This window comes from Galeopterus variegatus, unplaced genomic scaffold (assembly GCF_000696425.1).
Source record: "Galeopterus variegatus unplaced genomic scaffold, G_variegatus-3.0.2 Scaffold7366, whole genome shotgun sequence".
NCBI classification, from domain to species: domain Eukaryota; kingdom Metazoa; phylum Chordata; class Mammalia; order Dermoptera; family Cynocephalidae; genus Galeopterus; species Galeopterus variegatus.
The window spans coordinates 81,938-95,836 of record NW_007733477.1 but is presented as its reverse complement, the minus strand read 5'-3'; the positions used below and the strand labels follow the sequence as shown (position 1 = coordinate 95,836).

At 40.7% G+C, this 13,899-nt stretch overlaps 1 protein-coding gene across 1 annotated transcript in view; it reads right to left on the bottom strand.

Annotated features, from left to right (window-relative positions):
- The window catches only part of LOC103607370 (disco-interacting protein 2 homolog A-like), a gene marked incomplete at its 3' end in the record, with an annotated part of 18,299 nt that extends 7,642 nt beyond the window's left edge, over window positions 1–10,657 (bottom strand). The window contains exons 1-2 of the mRNA XM_008591881.1: window positions 10,639–10,657; window positions 5,388–5,459 (exon numbers count right to left, since the gene is read on the bottom strand). The remainder of the gene's footprint in view (window positions 1–5,387; window positions 5,460–10,638) is intronic.
- Between the last annotated feature and the right edge of the window lie 3,242 nt (window positions 10,658–13,899).

The following is a 13,899-nucleotide window of genomic DNA, read 5'->3' as shown; positions in this document are numbered from 1 at the left end:
CATTTGGTGCACTGTTTCTCAGAGTTTGCTGACATAACACTGTGCTAGGAACAAGTGGCACAGGCCATTTTAGAATCAGGAAATTTTCACAATGCAGAAAAGCCTCTCTGACCTGGAAGTAAGTTGGTGATGGATGCATGAATGCTGTGGTCAAGGGCAACGTCCACTTCCACGCTCTCCTCTCTCATGCTGCCCAGCCCACCTCTCATTCACCATCTGCCAGAGGGTAACCAAACAGTTGCCCCTGAGCCCTCACAGCACAACAGGCAGCTTGAGCCACATGTGTGAGCCATGGGCCCCTCGGGCAGCAGATTCTCTCAAGAAAGCCCTTTCAAGGCCTATTTCTGCATTGTGAAAATTTCCTGATTCTAAAATGGCCTGTGCCACTTGTTCCTAGCACAGTGTTATGTCAGCAAACTCTGAGAAACAGTGCACCAAATGATTACTGGGGCCCACCAGTGGCGCTTAGAAACAGAACAAAAAGTGAAAGCCAGGGTAAAGAACAGCAAGAGGAGCACTGTGATGGTGGCATTAGTATACCAGGACCCAGAGAATGGTGACCCAGCCTCAGCTGCGCCACCTGCTTCCTCTGTCTCCATGCCCAGGCTCTGCTTCCGTGAAGGACGAGCACGTCCACTGCGTTCCACACTCCATCGCCAGACCACCGGCTCTTCCAACTGTGGCCGCCTGGCCACAGATGCCCTTGGGACACAGTACGGTGTGTGAAGGAATGCAGGGTCACTAAACAAAATCCCTAGTATTGTTTTGAGTCCCCATTTGCTGAAATTGCAAACAGCACAAAGCAAAAGCTTCAGTTGTGCTATGACAAAAGTAATGTTTCTTTAGCTTTTGTTTCAGAGCAGCTCATAAAACTGGTCAGCAAGGATTCCAGTTACACAGGCTCCTCCAGCCCTCACTACTCCCTGAAAACAGGCAGATTCCATTCCTGCCTCAAACCCAGGCAGGCCAGTGACCACTCCGACAGGTACAGCACGGCAGAAGTGACACTATGACTTCTGAGACTGGTCACAAAAGGTAACACAGTTGTACCTGGCTCCTTGCAACAATACACGCCAAGTCCTGCACACTGAGCCCCACGTTACAGGAGCCACATGAGAAGACAGAGGGAGACAGAGGCAGGAAAGAGGAGCCCAGAGCTTGGTTATGTCAATCTCCCATGCTGACACCACACCTATCATTGAGAAGCCTTCATGGGACAATGGCTCTGGACTCAAGTGACCAGCTCTGGCTCTGTGGACAGGGATAAGTTGCCCTCTGAGCCTAGCTGGAACTGCAGATTTGTGAGCAGAACATTGCTGATGTTGTTTAAGTACTATTATGTTGTTTAAGTACATTTGGAGGTGGTCAGTTATACAGCATTAGAGAACCAGGAATGCCCCCTCCAGAAATCAACTCTTAGCTCTTTCAAATTTGACCAACCATACATACCCACACACACCCACATACACACACACATACACACATGCACATATACGTACATATATAGGGCAATACTATGCACTATCCCTATTGACTTTTTGTTTTCTGTTACTGGACAAAACTACTTTAAAGTTCATAATGGAGAATACATAGAATCTTATGCATTATGGATCACAACAGACACACTGCAAAGTGATGTATATGCAAAGGGACATCCTTACACTCATATTCCAAAATATAGGTGATTTTATTCTTTGAGATAGATTTGACAAAAATGCAAAACCCCATGTGAAATTATTGCATGAAAGAGGAGATATATTTTTAATCTTAACAGCCATCAAGAGATAACTTTCCCAAAAGGTTACAGCGATTCACACTCCCACAAGCAATGTATGAAAGTGTCATTTCCCCACACCTTTGTCAGCACTAGATGTTATAAAAAGTTTTAGAATTTTGCCAATCTGGTCAGAGAAAAATGGTTCACTTTAATTTGCATTTCCTACTACTGAGGTTGAACATAATTTAATATTTATTGCCCATCCACATTTTCTCTTCTTGGAATTTCTATTCATTTTACCCAACTAATGAGTCCCCCCAAAAGACCAAAAAACCTCATTCTGCTGGGGACACTACCCTGGACTGTGAATGCATCACAGAGCTGTGGCCCAGCTGTAGCAGCTCAGTCATTCTGAAATGTTTTTTCTAGGGAGCCAATCGCACCTGTCTATCTTTTCCTTTCTAGCCTCCAGGTCTCCTGCCTTGTCTCTGAAGACAACCCCCACACAAAGATTATTCAAAATTCTCCTGAATTTTGTAATTTTTATAATTAAAAAAATAGTAGAGCTTTAATCCTTCTGAAGTTTATGTTCAATAATGGTGGAGAGGCAAAGGGTTCTTGCCTCCAGGAGAATGGCACAAGCTCTCAAGAATGTTCCTCTTCCTTCTTACCGTCTCAGATCACGTCTGGACACCTTTCTTGTCATTGATTTAACATCCTGAAGGCCAGTTCTTTCTCACTAGACTCTTTTTCAAAAATTTATTTGCTACTCTCAAAACTTTTCTCCAGGCTGGCCCGCGGCTCACTCGGGAGAGTGTGGTGCTGATAACACCAAAGCCATGGGTTCGGATCCCATATAGGGATGGCTGGTTAGCTCAATGGGTGAACGTGGTGCTGACAACACCAAGTCAAGGGTGAAAATCCCCTTATCAGTCATCTTTTGAAACAACAACAACAACAAATAGGGATGGCTGGTTAGCTCACTGGGTGAACGTGGTGCTGACAACACCAAGTCAAGGGTTAAAATCCCCTTATCAGTCATCTTTTGAAACAACAACAACAACAAAAAAAAAAACTTTTCTCCTTCTAAGGGATCATTATTTACAATCTCAGGTTTAGGAAAACACCAGCCACTGGTGTTCAGACTGGACTATATTACATTCACACATTAATTTGGAAGCTGCCAGTTTTAAAGTATTAAGTTTTTCCATTTAGGAAATTTGTATGCATCTTCATATATTAAGGTCTTGGTTATTTCTTTCAAATAGATTTTATGATTCTAACATAAGTTCTCTATCTTGCTAAATGTATTAATAAGCATTTGACAGTTTATTTTCATTATCAGATTTTTTTCATATTTCGTAACAGAAATGTTGCTAGAGAAAAGCCATTGATTCTTGCAATATGTCTTCTATCTCTATACTATGAAAGAAAAGTGACTAACTCTAATAGTTACCTAAGCAGTCTCCTGAGTTTCCAAGGTGTGAAATAACACCCCTATAAATAAAGACGATAGCCTTTTGCTCTCTAATGTTCACATGGCTTTGTCCTCCCATCCCACTGCATGGCTGTGACCACTAAGATAACGTGGAGCGAGAGAGGCCCGGCAAGCGCTCCTCACCACCCTGCTGGGACAGAAATGGCTGTAGCAGGTGATTGTTTACTTTGATGATTGCTGGTGATTTTTGGCAAATGGTCTTTAAAATGCTTTAATAGCTTCCTTCAATTCCAATTTTACTGTTTGTTTTTGTTTTATTTAGAATGAACAAATATCTGTATATAAAGATCTTCCTCAATATTCTTTTTGTTATTGATTGATTATAAAATAAATCATACCAATATAAGCAGTATAAAGTATACGTACAGTTTAAAAAGTATTAAACAAAAAAGAAAAATCAATGCAACCACTGCACGGGTTAAGAAATAAAACATTCAGGTGCCGTAGGAGTTGCCGTAGCCCTCTCCAATATCACTTCCACAAGGAAGTGACTTGTAAAACCACTGACTTCTTTCTTTACCAACTACATAGCTAAATAGCTCATTTTGGCTTGTTTTTTAAACTTATATTGATTATTTTCCTTTGTAATTGCTTCTTTCACTCCCAGTTATACTTATGAGATTCATCCTTGCTGATGCACGTAGGTCTTTAGCTTTCCACTGTATGAATTCTGTGGACCCACGTTTGAATTCTTGGCAGTTCAAGGATAAAATAAACATTGCTGAGCACAGAGCAAATGTCAGGAGCAGCACACCAGGAGTTTCTCCAGGCCTGTGCAGCTGAAGGAGAGCTGCCGCACCCCTCCCACTCTGCCACACAGTGCCAGCTGCCTGTACCACACTGTGCGTGTCCTCTCCAGTAACAGTATGGTAGGCTGTGGCTTTCACCTGCATTTCTCTGATCACTAGTGAGGTTAAGCATCTTTTTGTTTGCTTGTTGGCTATTAGGATTTCCTTTTATGAAACACCTATTTGAATCTTTGCCCATTTTTCTACTGGGCTTTCTCTTACCATGTTGGGGGACTTTTGAGCTACTTAAGTTTAAATTAATTAAAATAAACTAAAAATTCAGTATCTCAATCACAGTCGCCAGATTTCAAGGGCTCAATTGCCACACGTGGCTAGTGGCTGGTACAGCGGACAGTGCAGCTACAGAGAGCATGCCCTTACTGCAGCAAGTGCTACTAGACAGCACCACTCTGCATGTTCTGGGCACAAGCTCTTCTTCAGTTATTTGTATTACAACTGTTTTTTCTCATTCTATAGCTTATTTTTCAATCTCTTTATGGTAACTTTTGATAAAAAGAAGTTCTTAATTTTAATGTAGTCCAATTTATCATCCTTTCCTTATGGTTGCCACTTTTTGGTACCATTAGTGACTTAAGAAATCTTTCCCATCTCGAGATGACAAGGATTTTCCCATGAGATCTTCTCTATAGTTTTTGCCTTTCACATTTAGGCCTGCTACACCTGGAACTGATTTTTGTGTCCAATGTAGCATGCTTTACAAATTGAAAAGGAACTGTGCTAGCACCAGGGCCACCATGCACCTCTCCCCTAGCTCAAGCCCGCTTGTGTGTGTGCACCTGTGTCTAGGCTGGCATCCTGCCCCACTAGTCTAGCTGTGCACCCCTGCACTAAGCCACCCTGTCTTAGTGACAAGAGCTTTCTAATAGCTCTTCATATCCTAGTCAGGCAAATCCTCCCATCTCATTCTTTTTTGAGCTTATCTTGGATCCCTTGACCTTTTACAATTGGATATAAATTTTAGAAGTAGCTTGTTAAGTCCCACAAAAAAAATTTGTTGAAATGATAAATGTGCTGAATCTACAAATCAGTCTAACATGGGAAGAACTGACATCTTCACAATATTGACTCCAATCCCAGTAAGAAAATGTGCCAGGCTGTTCTATAATCATAAAAATAAAATAAATCTAATCTGGGAATGAGATCTATACTAAGCCAGAGCTATAAATGATAATCTACATCTTTAGATTTTATTACTTAATTTTAGACACATTATTTTTCCAGCCTTTAATAAAATATGAAACATATTCAATGTTTAAACTTGGTTTAATATTGTTTACCAATGTTAAACTCTAAAATAAACTTTTTAATCACGTTTTAGGAGACAACATAATTGTCACAAAGTGCCTGAGGTTACTGACCTTACCTTGAATAAGTGGTACGTAACGTGCAAGCAGCTTTGCCCTTTTCTTCTCATACCCTTTTTGAGTTATGTCGCCTAAAACAACAAAGGAAAAAGAGAATCAAATTTCTTCTAATGTTCCAAAATTTTTTAATTAAAAATTCATGATCAAAAACTGAAAGAACATTAATGTCCTTCAACTGGGTGATCATATAAACTATAATGGATCCATATAATGGAATACCAAAATGATACGCACAGCAACATGGATAGATCTCATATGCATGTTGCTGAGTAAAAGAAGCCAGACACAAAAGGCTAAATACTGAATTATTTCATGTATATGACATTCTGGAAAAGACAAAACTATAGGGTCAGAGACAGTGGTTGCCAGGGGCTAGGAGTGACAGAAGGACTGACTACAAAGGAGGACACAGAATTTTTGGGTGGTGAAGCTATTTTGTGGTGGTGGTTACATGACCGTACTCATTTGTCAAAAACCCATACAACTGTACACCAGAAATGGTGAATATTACTGTATGTAAATAATACTTCATTTAAGAATTGTGATTAGGGCCGGCCCGTGGCTCACTCGGTAGAGAGCGGTGCTGATAACACCAAGGCCACGGGTTCGGATCCTATATAGGGATGGCCGGTTTGCTCACTGGCTGAGCGTGGTGCTGACAACGCCAAGCCAAGCGTTGAGATCCCCTTACCGGTCATCTTTAAAAAAAAAAAAAAAAAAATTGTGATTAGCATCTCCTGGAAGCTTGTCAAAAATGCAGACTCTGGGGCTGGCCCGGTGGCACACTCGGTAGAGTGCGGCGCTTGGGAGCGCGGCGGCGCTCCCACCGAGGGTTTGGATCCCATATAGAGACTGGTCCGCTCACTGGTTGAGTGCGGTGCGGACACAACACCGAGGGTTGCGATCCCGTTGCCAGTCGCGGTACGGGCGCGACACCGAGGGTTGTGATCCCGTTACCGGTCACGAAAAAAGACAAAAAGGAAAAAAAAAATGCAGACTCTGAGGCCATACCCTAAACCGATAAATCTGAATCTGCATTTTACCAAGACCCTCAAGTGACTCCTGTGCAGGTTCAAGTTTTGAAAGTATTCAAGTAAGGGACCCATGAGACACAAGCCCTCCCAGGCTAAGGGGTGTCCTGGATGAAGACTGAAGCAAAAGGACTGCTTTCCAACAAATCACCTTTTTAAAAAAACAGCCTAAAAACAAATTAAACCACTTAGGAATGAGGGAGAAAATGCATCTTCTTGGAAACATTTTCTAATCTAGGCACACTATTTGGCTTCCTACACAGAACTGGAAGTGTTAAGAGTGGATCTGTGATGTTTTAAAGGCTTTATTTAGACCAGAAATATACATTATAACAATTTTCACTACTAGTTTGTTCTTTGGGTGAATGAACAATCTTCCATAGAGAGTTTCTGGTGTTTTGTAAGCCACTCTTGTCCCCCCTCCCACCCCCAACAAATAAGCAAAGCGGTTAAGCTGCCAAGAATCAGAAGATACAGGCTGCTATCATTTATGGAGTGCTTAACGAAGTATTTCCTTTTGATGAATTCTTGGATTTACTGTGTGAGAATACTGACACCTTAGAACATCTGACATCTAAGTTAAGGCTCACTGGATGCCTCTGGGTGGGCTTTAATATCCCATCCTCCAGAAGAATAGCCTGGGGCCAGGGAAGCCAGCTGCTCTGAGTCTAGCCTGGCAACCACAAAGCCCCTGCCCTCTGCACAGGGCCTCTGCTTTGACAGCAGCTCATTCAGTCAGGGTGCTCCCTACCAAGCCTTTCCCGTTTATCCTTCCTTTAATTATTCTCTCTTCCCCACTGTGTTATTCTGCCTCTACCACCAGCACTATGATACTGCATTTAGTGTCTTTCCATTTGAATATGCTCTGCAGAGTGCATAATGCTTTGCATCCATGTACTTTTACCAGACCTGAATGGCACTGTATTATAAATTCCACTGTCTCCTGTGTACTTCATTAAGCACTCCGTTTTTACACCAACCATCCTCAGTGCAATGAGCACACCACTGCTCTGACTCCGGTGCCCCCGGGGGTGCTTTGTCCTTCTTTCACCCCTCAGTGGACACCAGACCCCAAGCCAGCCCACTCCCAACGCCACTTGGAAGCATATCACCCTTGTCTTACCCACTCAATGAACACTCACAGACCCAGTGCAGCCTGCCGCCCCACCAGCACACTCACTGTGGCAGTGACTTTCCTCGCTAGGTCCAGGGATGACCACACAAATGCTCTTGTTAAATCTCAACTTGTGTGCAACTTAAAGGACACATTTTTTAATGAATCATCTAATAAAAGATTATGTTTCCTCTGGAATATATGAAAATACGTGACAAATCTAAATGAAAAGTAAATATTGCTACACTAAATTAAAACTGAGAAACCCCTATGGAAAAGCAGAGCAGTCTATTTTCCAGAATATGTGAAAATTAAGTATTCATTTCTTAGAAACAGTCCTTATATTCCCGTTTCAAATGAATGTTACAATGGTGAAGGCACCCAAAAAGCATTGAGAAATGAAACCACTAACTCCCTGTCTGATGCTTATGATATCCCAAAAGCTGACTCATTTTTTTTCTTTACTGAAACAACTGAACATAACCAGCTATTTCATTTTCATGTGTAACCACTTACCATATTTTTATGTAGCCAACTTAACAGACACTAAGCCCACATGACATCAAATGCCAAGCTTCCAACCACACAGAGAGCAAGGCAGAATTCCAAAATGGAATCCAGACACAAAGCTAGTAAGCAAGTAGAGAAGGGACTCAAATCCTAAGTTTTCTGACCCCAGCTTCAGTACTCTCTCGGAGAACAATGAAACATAAAGCCTAAGAAGACAAACATCAGAGCCAAGCTCCCCAAGCCACTGCACAGAATGGGTGTAGCCCCGACCCAACGGCTGGAGGGAACCTTAGGTAGAGCTCTCCTCCAGCTGAGCATCCAGCCACCTGCAGGACTTTGGAAAAATGCCTAGGCCCATCCTCAGGACACACTTCTCCGGTGGCCCATGGGCTGGCAGCTGTTCTTCAAAGCCCTGCAGGTAGGGTACAATCCATAGCTCTGGCTGACACCCATTGCCACAGAATGATTGCATTTAGGATTACAGGTGCTAAACCTCAAGTAATATCATCAACAGCCTGACTCAGCAACACAGTTTCTAAAAACCCATTCTCAAAAGCACTCAGCAAGGATGGGTAGTGCATACTATATGTGACAGCAAATGATGGGAGACAACCTAACTGCCCGTCAAGTTCACTTTACCTTTTAGAATTTTCTTTTCAACAAAATAATTTTTTAAATAATTTATTTTTTACAATATCTTGTTCTTTTCATTAAATGTTTTCTTTGCAGGCCTAAAATAAAAAAAGAAAAGAAAAAACAAAAACAAAACGAGTCCCTTTCAGGCAAATATTAAATACATAAAATATTGAAAATATCTAAAACTACTGATTTGAATACAAAATCTCTGCATTTGCAATTTATTTCTTGCGTTTATAAAGTTAACACCTATAAAGTTTGTAATATCAAGTACTTAAAATACAATTATTTCCTACAAAAGATATTAAACTAAAAACCGAGTAACATAGAAAATATACTATTAATAATATCATAACAAAGAATCAGATCTAGATCAAGCTTTCCAACACTCAAAGCAAAAGGAAAAACATAATGTTATTGTATATTTGATATAAAGAAATACACGTTTTTATTGTTGTTATTGTAATTTTCATAAAAACAAGATTTCACTGGCACAAAAAAAAAAAAAGAAGTAAATATGCTGCCACACATCTTTACTATAGAACACTGCCAGCTGTAAAAAAAAAATACCCTGGTATTTGAGGGGTCTGAGGGTGGGTATCACTTGCATGGATTCATGATATCCTACTGAGTAAAAGCAACAAGATGAAAAACTATCTATCGATCTATCTATCTATCTATACACACACATACAGGAAGATCCTGTTCTGGTAAAAGTAAATAAATAAAATGATACATTCAGTACTTATATGTAGATATATTTGTGTATGCACAGAAAATATCTGGAGGAATGCACAACAAATTCTTAATAGTGGTCCCCATGGGGAGTAATTTATTCATCTATTTGCCTTTGGATAGGGTGCAAGACAGATTTCATTTTTTATTTCACACACTTTGAACTCTTCAAACTTTTTATCACAATAATCACATAAACATTTGTAAGAATGTATGGAAGATGATTTTGACAATGTGGTATGGTTACATAAGATGTTATTGAGAGAAACTAGATGAATTTTTTTTTTTCCTTTTTGTCTTTTTTACTGACCGGTAACGGGATCGCAACCCTCGGTGTCGCGCCCATACCGGGGACTGGCAACGGGATCGCAACCACATGGGATCCGAACCCTCAGCGGGAGCGCCACCGTGCTCCCAAGCGGCACACTCTCCAGTGCGCCACCGGGCCGGCCCAAAACTAGATGAATTCTATGTAGTATTTTGTAACTTCTTATGAATCTAAAATTATTTCAAAGTAAAACATTTAAAAATATGAGAGAGACTGTGCAGAATTGGTGTTGTTTCTTTTTCAAATGTTTGATAAAATTTGCCAGCAAAACCATATGGGCTCACAGATTTATTTTCCAGGATGTTTTCAAACTATGAATTTAATTCATTTAATAGTTATACAACTATTCAGGTTATGGCTTTATTATGGATGAGTTTCAGTGGTTTTCAAGGAATTGTTCCTATTTCATCCAAGTTGTTGAAAGTTAAGTCGTGGACAGAGTTGTTCATAGTATTCCCTATCATCCTTTTCAAATCTGTGGGGTCTAGAGAAATAAGGCCTCTTTCAATTCCTGATTTTGGTAACTGTGTCTTTTGTGTCTATGGTAATTTGTATTTTTTGTCAATCTTTTTAGAAGTTTATCAATTTTGTTATCTTTTCAAAGAATCGGATTTTGATTCCATTGATTTTTTTTCTATTGTTTTTCTGTTTTCAATTTAATTGATTTCTGCACTTATCCTTTTCCTTCTAGCAGGGAAGCACGAAGTCAAACCATGATGAGATAACACTCACTACACACCTATTAGAATGGCTAAAATAAAAAATACTGACAATATCTAGTGCTGAGGATTGTTGAGCAATAGAAACTCTCATATATTGCTGATGGGCATGCAAAACGATACAACCACTCTGGAAAACAGTTTGGAAGTTTTTTATACAGTTAAACATACACTCACCAGATGACCCAGCAACTCCAGTCATGATTATCTACCCTGGAGAAATAAAAACTTATGTTCACATAAAAACCTATACACAAACATTTACAGCAGATTTATTCATAATCACCAAGAATTGGGGACAGCTCAGATATCAAGTGAATGGATATACAGACTGTGGTATAACCACACCACGGAAAACTACTCGACAATAAAAAGAAATGGACTACTGATACATGCAAAAACGTGTATGAGTCTCAAAGACATTACACTGCGTGAAAGAAGCCATCCTCAAAAAGTTACATACTATATGCCTGTACTTATATGACATCCTTGAAAAGACAAAACCATAAGGATAGAGAACAGATCCACAGTTGCCAGATTTAGGAGCTGGGAAGAAAGATGACTGCAAAGAGATGGCATGAGGAATGTTTTGCGGGATGGTGCAGTTCTGTATCCTGATTATGGCAGCAGTCACAAGAATCTATACATGTGTTAAAATTCATAGATCTGTACATCAAAAGAAAAAAATCTATTTGATTGTAAGATAACTTAAAAAATGAAATTAAAAGTATGTATGTATCAGAGGAGGAGCTGTGGAGGTGGAGGTGATCAACAGGGGAGAGCAGCCCTCGGGAGGGGCAATGGAGGCACAGATAGCAAGATAGTGAGGTGGGCGCTTCTCAGGCACTTCCGAGTAAGGTAGGCAAACAGAGCAGTCACTTGTTGCAAATCAGCCCCCCAGTCTGAAAGAAGTGTCTGACAAGGAAGTACTTCAGGCAGTCAGCAGCTGGGTGACCCCAACATGGACCAAGAGTGGCCAAGGAAGGAGCAGCCCCACAGGGCTGGAACAGGAACCCCAGAGGCCCAGGCAGAATCCAGCCCACTGCAGTCTGCCTTTGAGCAGATCACCATGACCACCTCCACGACGGGCACAAGCCAGAGATCAGATGCTCACCAGAAATCTGGGACCCAAGTGAGCTGGACAGAGCTACCAGTGTTCATTCCCTCACTTCATTCCCAATGAAGAGGTCCAAGAGTACAATGGGTCCCAGTATGGGTCACACAAGCCCACCCAGGTCCCCAAGGAAAGCCTCGGGGCCACAGCAGCTGTGCATGTCCCCAACCGCTGCTGGACTGGACGGGTCCTGCTGGAGGTGCTTGGAAAGAAGAGGAAGGGAGGCAATAAAAGAGGATGGAGGGTCACACAGGGACCCACAGGGACCCACACCTGACCACTGTCAAACTTCAAGACAGAGCACCACAAAGAAAAGCAGCAGGGCACAAGCCTGTGGTGCAGAATAAAAGGTAAAGAAAAATCTGTGAAGATTAGTATTTTGCAGGGTGGCACCATTCGCAGGTAATGGTGATTCTTGTACTTAACATAAGCAGGTGGAAATTTCACTTTCCAAGTCTTAAAATTTCCAAACACAAGGGTCTTAAATACACAAATCTAATACATAAAAGCACGACACACCTGACTGCAGAAAGTTAAGTTATTCATGCTTTACACTGAAGAATGTACAGTAGGGTTTGAATGTCTATTGTCTCATTCATTTGTGATTAAAAGTAGACTTTCTAAATGTTAATAAATATTTTCTTTTACCTCAAAGTTTTTAACAAAATATGGAAAATATGTTCATTAACCTGAATACACACACACACAGAGAAATTCCATATATAACAATGGCAGAATTAGGAGGCTCAAATGAACTCTCCCGATGGAAACAGCTAAGAAGACTGCATAAATTTCTTTAATCTGAAGACATTACCAAACTAACAAAGAAGTGTAATCTGAAGACATTACCAAACTAACAAATAAGTGAAGAAATGGGGGCCAGTTTTCCCCTAGAAAGGTCTGCCAAGTCTAAAAGTAACAACAAAGTAGCTGAGCTGAGGGGAATTCTGACAGATTCGTGGAGCTGGTAGCTCACCAAGGAGGAGGGGCCTGGAAAGCAGTCACACTGTTTGCTGAAACTCCTCGGTATGAACTGAAAACAGAGCATCCCTCACAGGAACTGGAGCCAGTTTCAAATCACTTTCTCCATAAGTAGATTGAGGTGATTTTGGATTGCATATGGCCCAGCCCATCCACCTGCCAGAAGCAAAAGAAAACCCCTAATGGAGGCACACAGCACCACATAGGGTCACAAATCATTACCATATATACAATGTCTGGCACTTGATCAGAAATAACTAGGCTTATAGGACAGCAAGAAGCTATGACTAAAAACCATGAGAAACAATAATAGAAAGATACACATAATGGAACTTTAAAGTAGAATTGTGAGTAAAAAAAAAAATTCTAGAACTGAAAAATACTGTATCTCGAATCCAAGAATAAATTTAATGAAAGGTGTGCAGGACCGCTACCCAAAAGCTAAAAACATTACTCAGATAAATTAAAGAAGACCTAAACAAATGAAGACTCAATTCTATAGAGATGTAATTTCTCTCTAAATGAATGCTGAGTGAGTCTGAGTCCAATCAAAATTCTTGCAGGTTTTTTGCATGGAAACTGACGTTTTAAGCTACACTGCAGAATGGAATAGGTGCTAAAACAGACATGTCGAGCAACAGCAGAAATCAGTTCAGAGCCATGGGTGAGAGAAGGACTCTTCCAGAAATGTTCTGGGTCAACTGAATAGCCACACAGAATAGAAATGAAATGACTCTTCTCTCACACCATGCACAAAATTCAATTCCATGTGGATTATGCATCTGAAAGTGAAAGATAAAACAACACAGCTTCTAAAAAATAATACAGGCGAATATCTTCATGACCATGAGGTAGGGAAAGATCTCTTAAATACGACTCAAAGAGCACTAACCATAAAGGAAAAGACAAAAATACTTCAGGCCTCTGATATAATTCACAATCTAAGAGGTAATAAAGAATAATGAATAAAAATACTTTCTCCTCTAAGAATGTCACAGACCTTAAGGTGGGTGGATTAGTTTCCTGTGATTGCTATAACAAATTACCATGAACTTGGTGGCTTACAACAAGAGCAATTTATTCTCTCACAGTTCTGAGAGAATAAAAGCCAGAGTCCAAAAAGTAGTTTCAGTTAGCCAAAATCAAGGTGACAGCAGGTTTACACTCCCTCCAAAGCTCTAGAATCCCCTCCTTGACTCTTCCAGCTTCTGGTGTCTGCCAATATTCTTTGACTTGTGGCCACGACACTTCAGTCTCTGCTTTGGTGCTAACAGCCTCCTCCCTCTTCTCTGTGTGTCTAATCTCCCTCTGCCTCTCTCTTCTAAAGATACTTGTGATAGCAT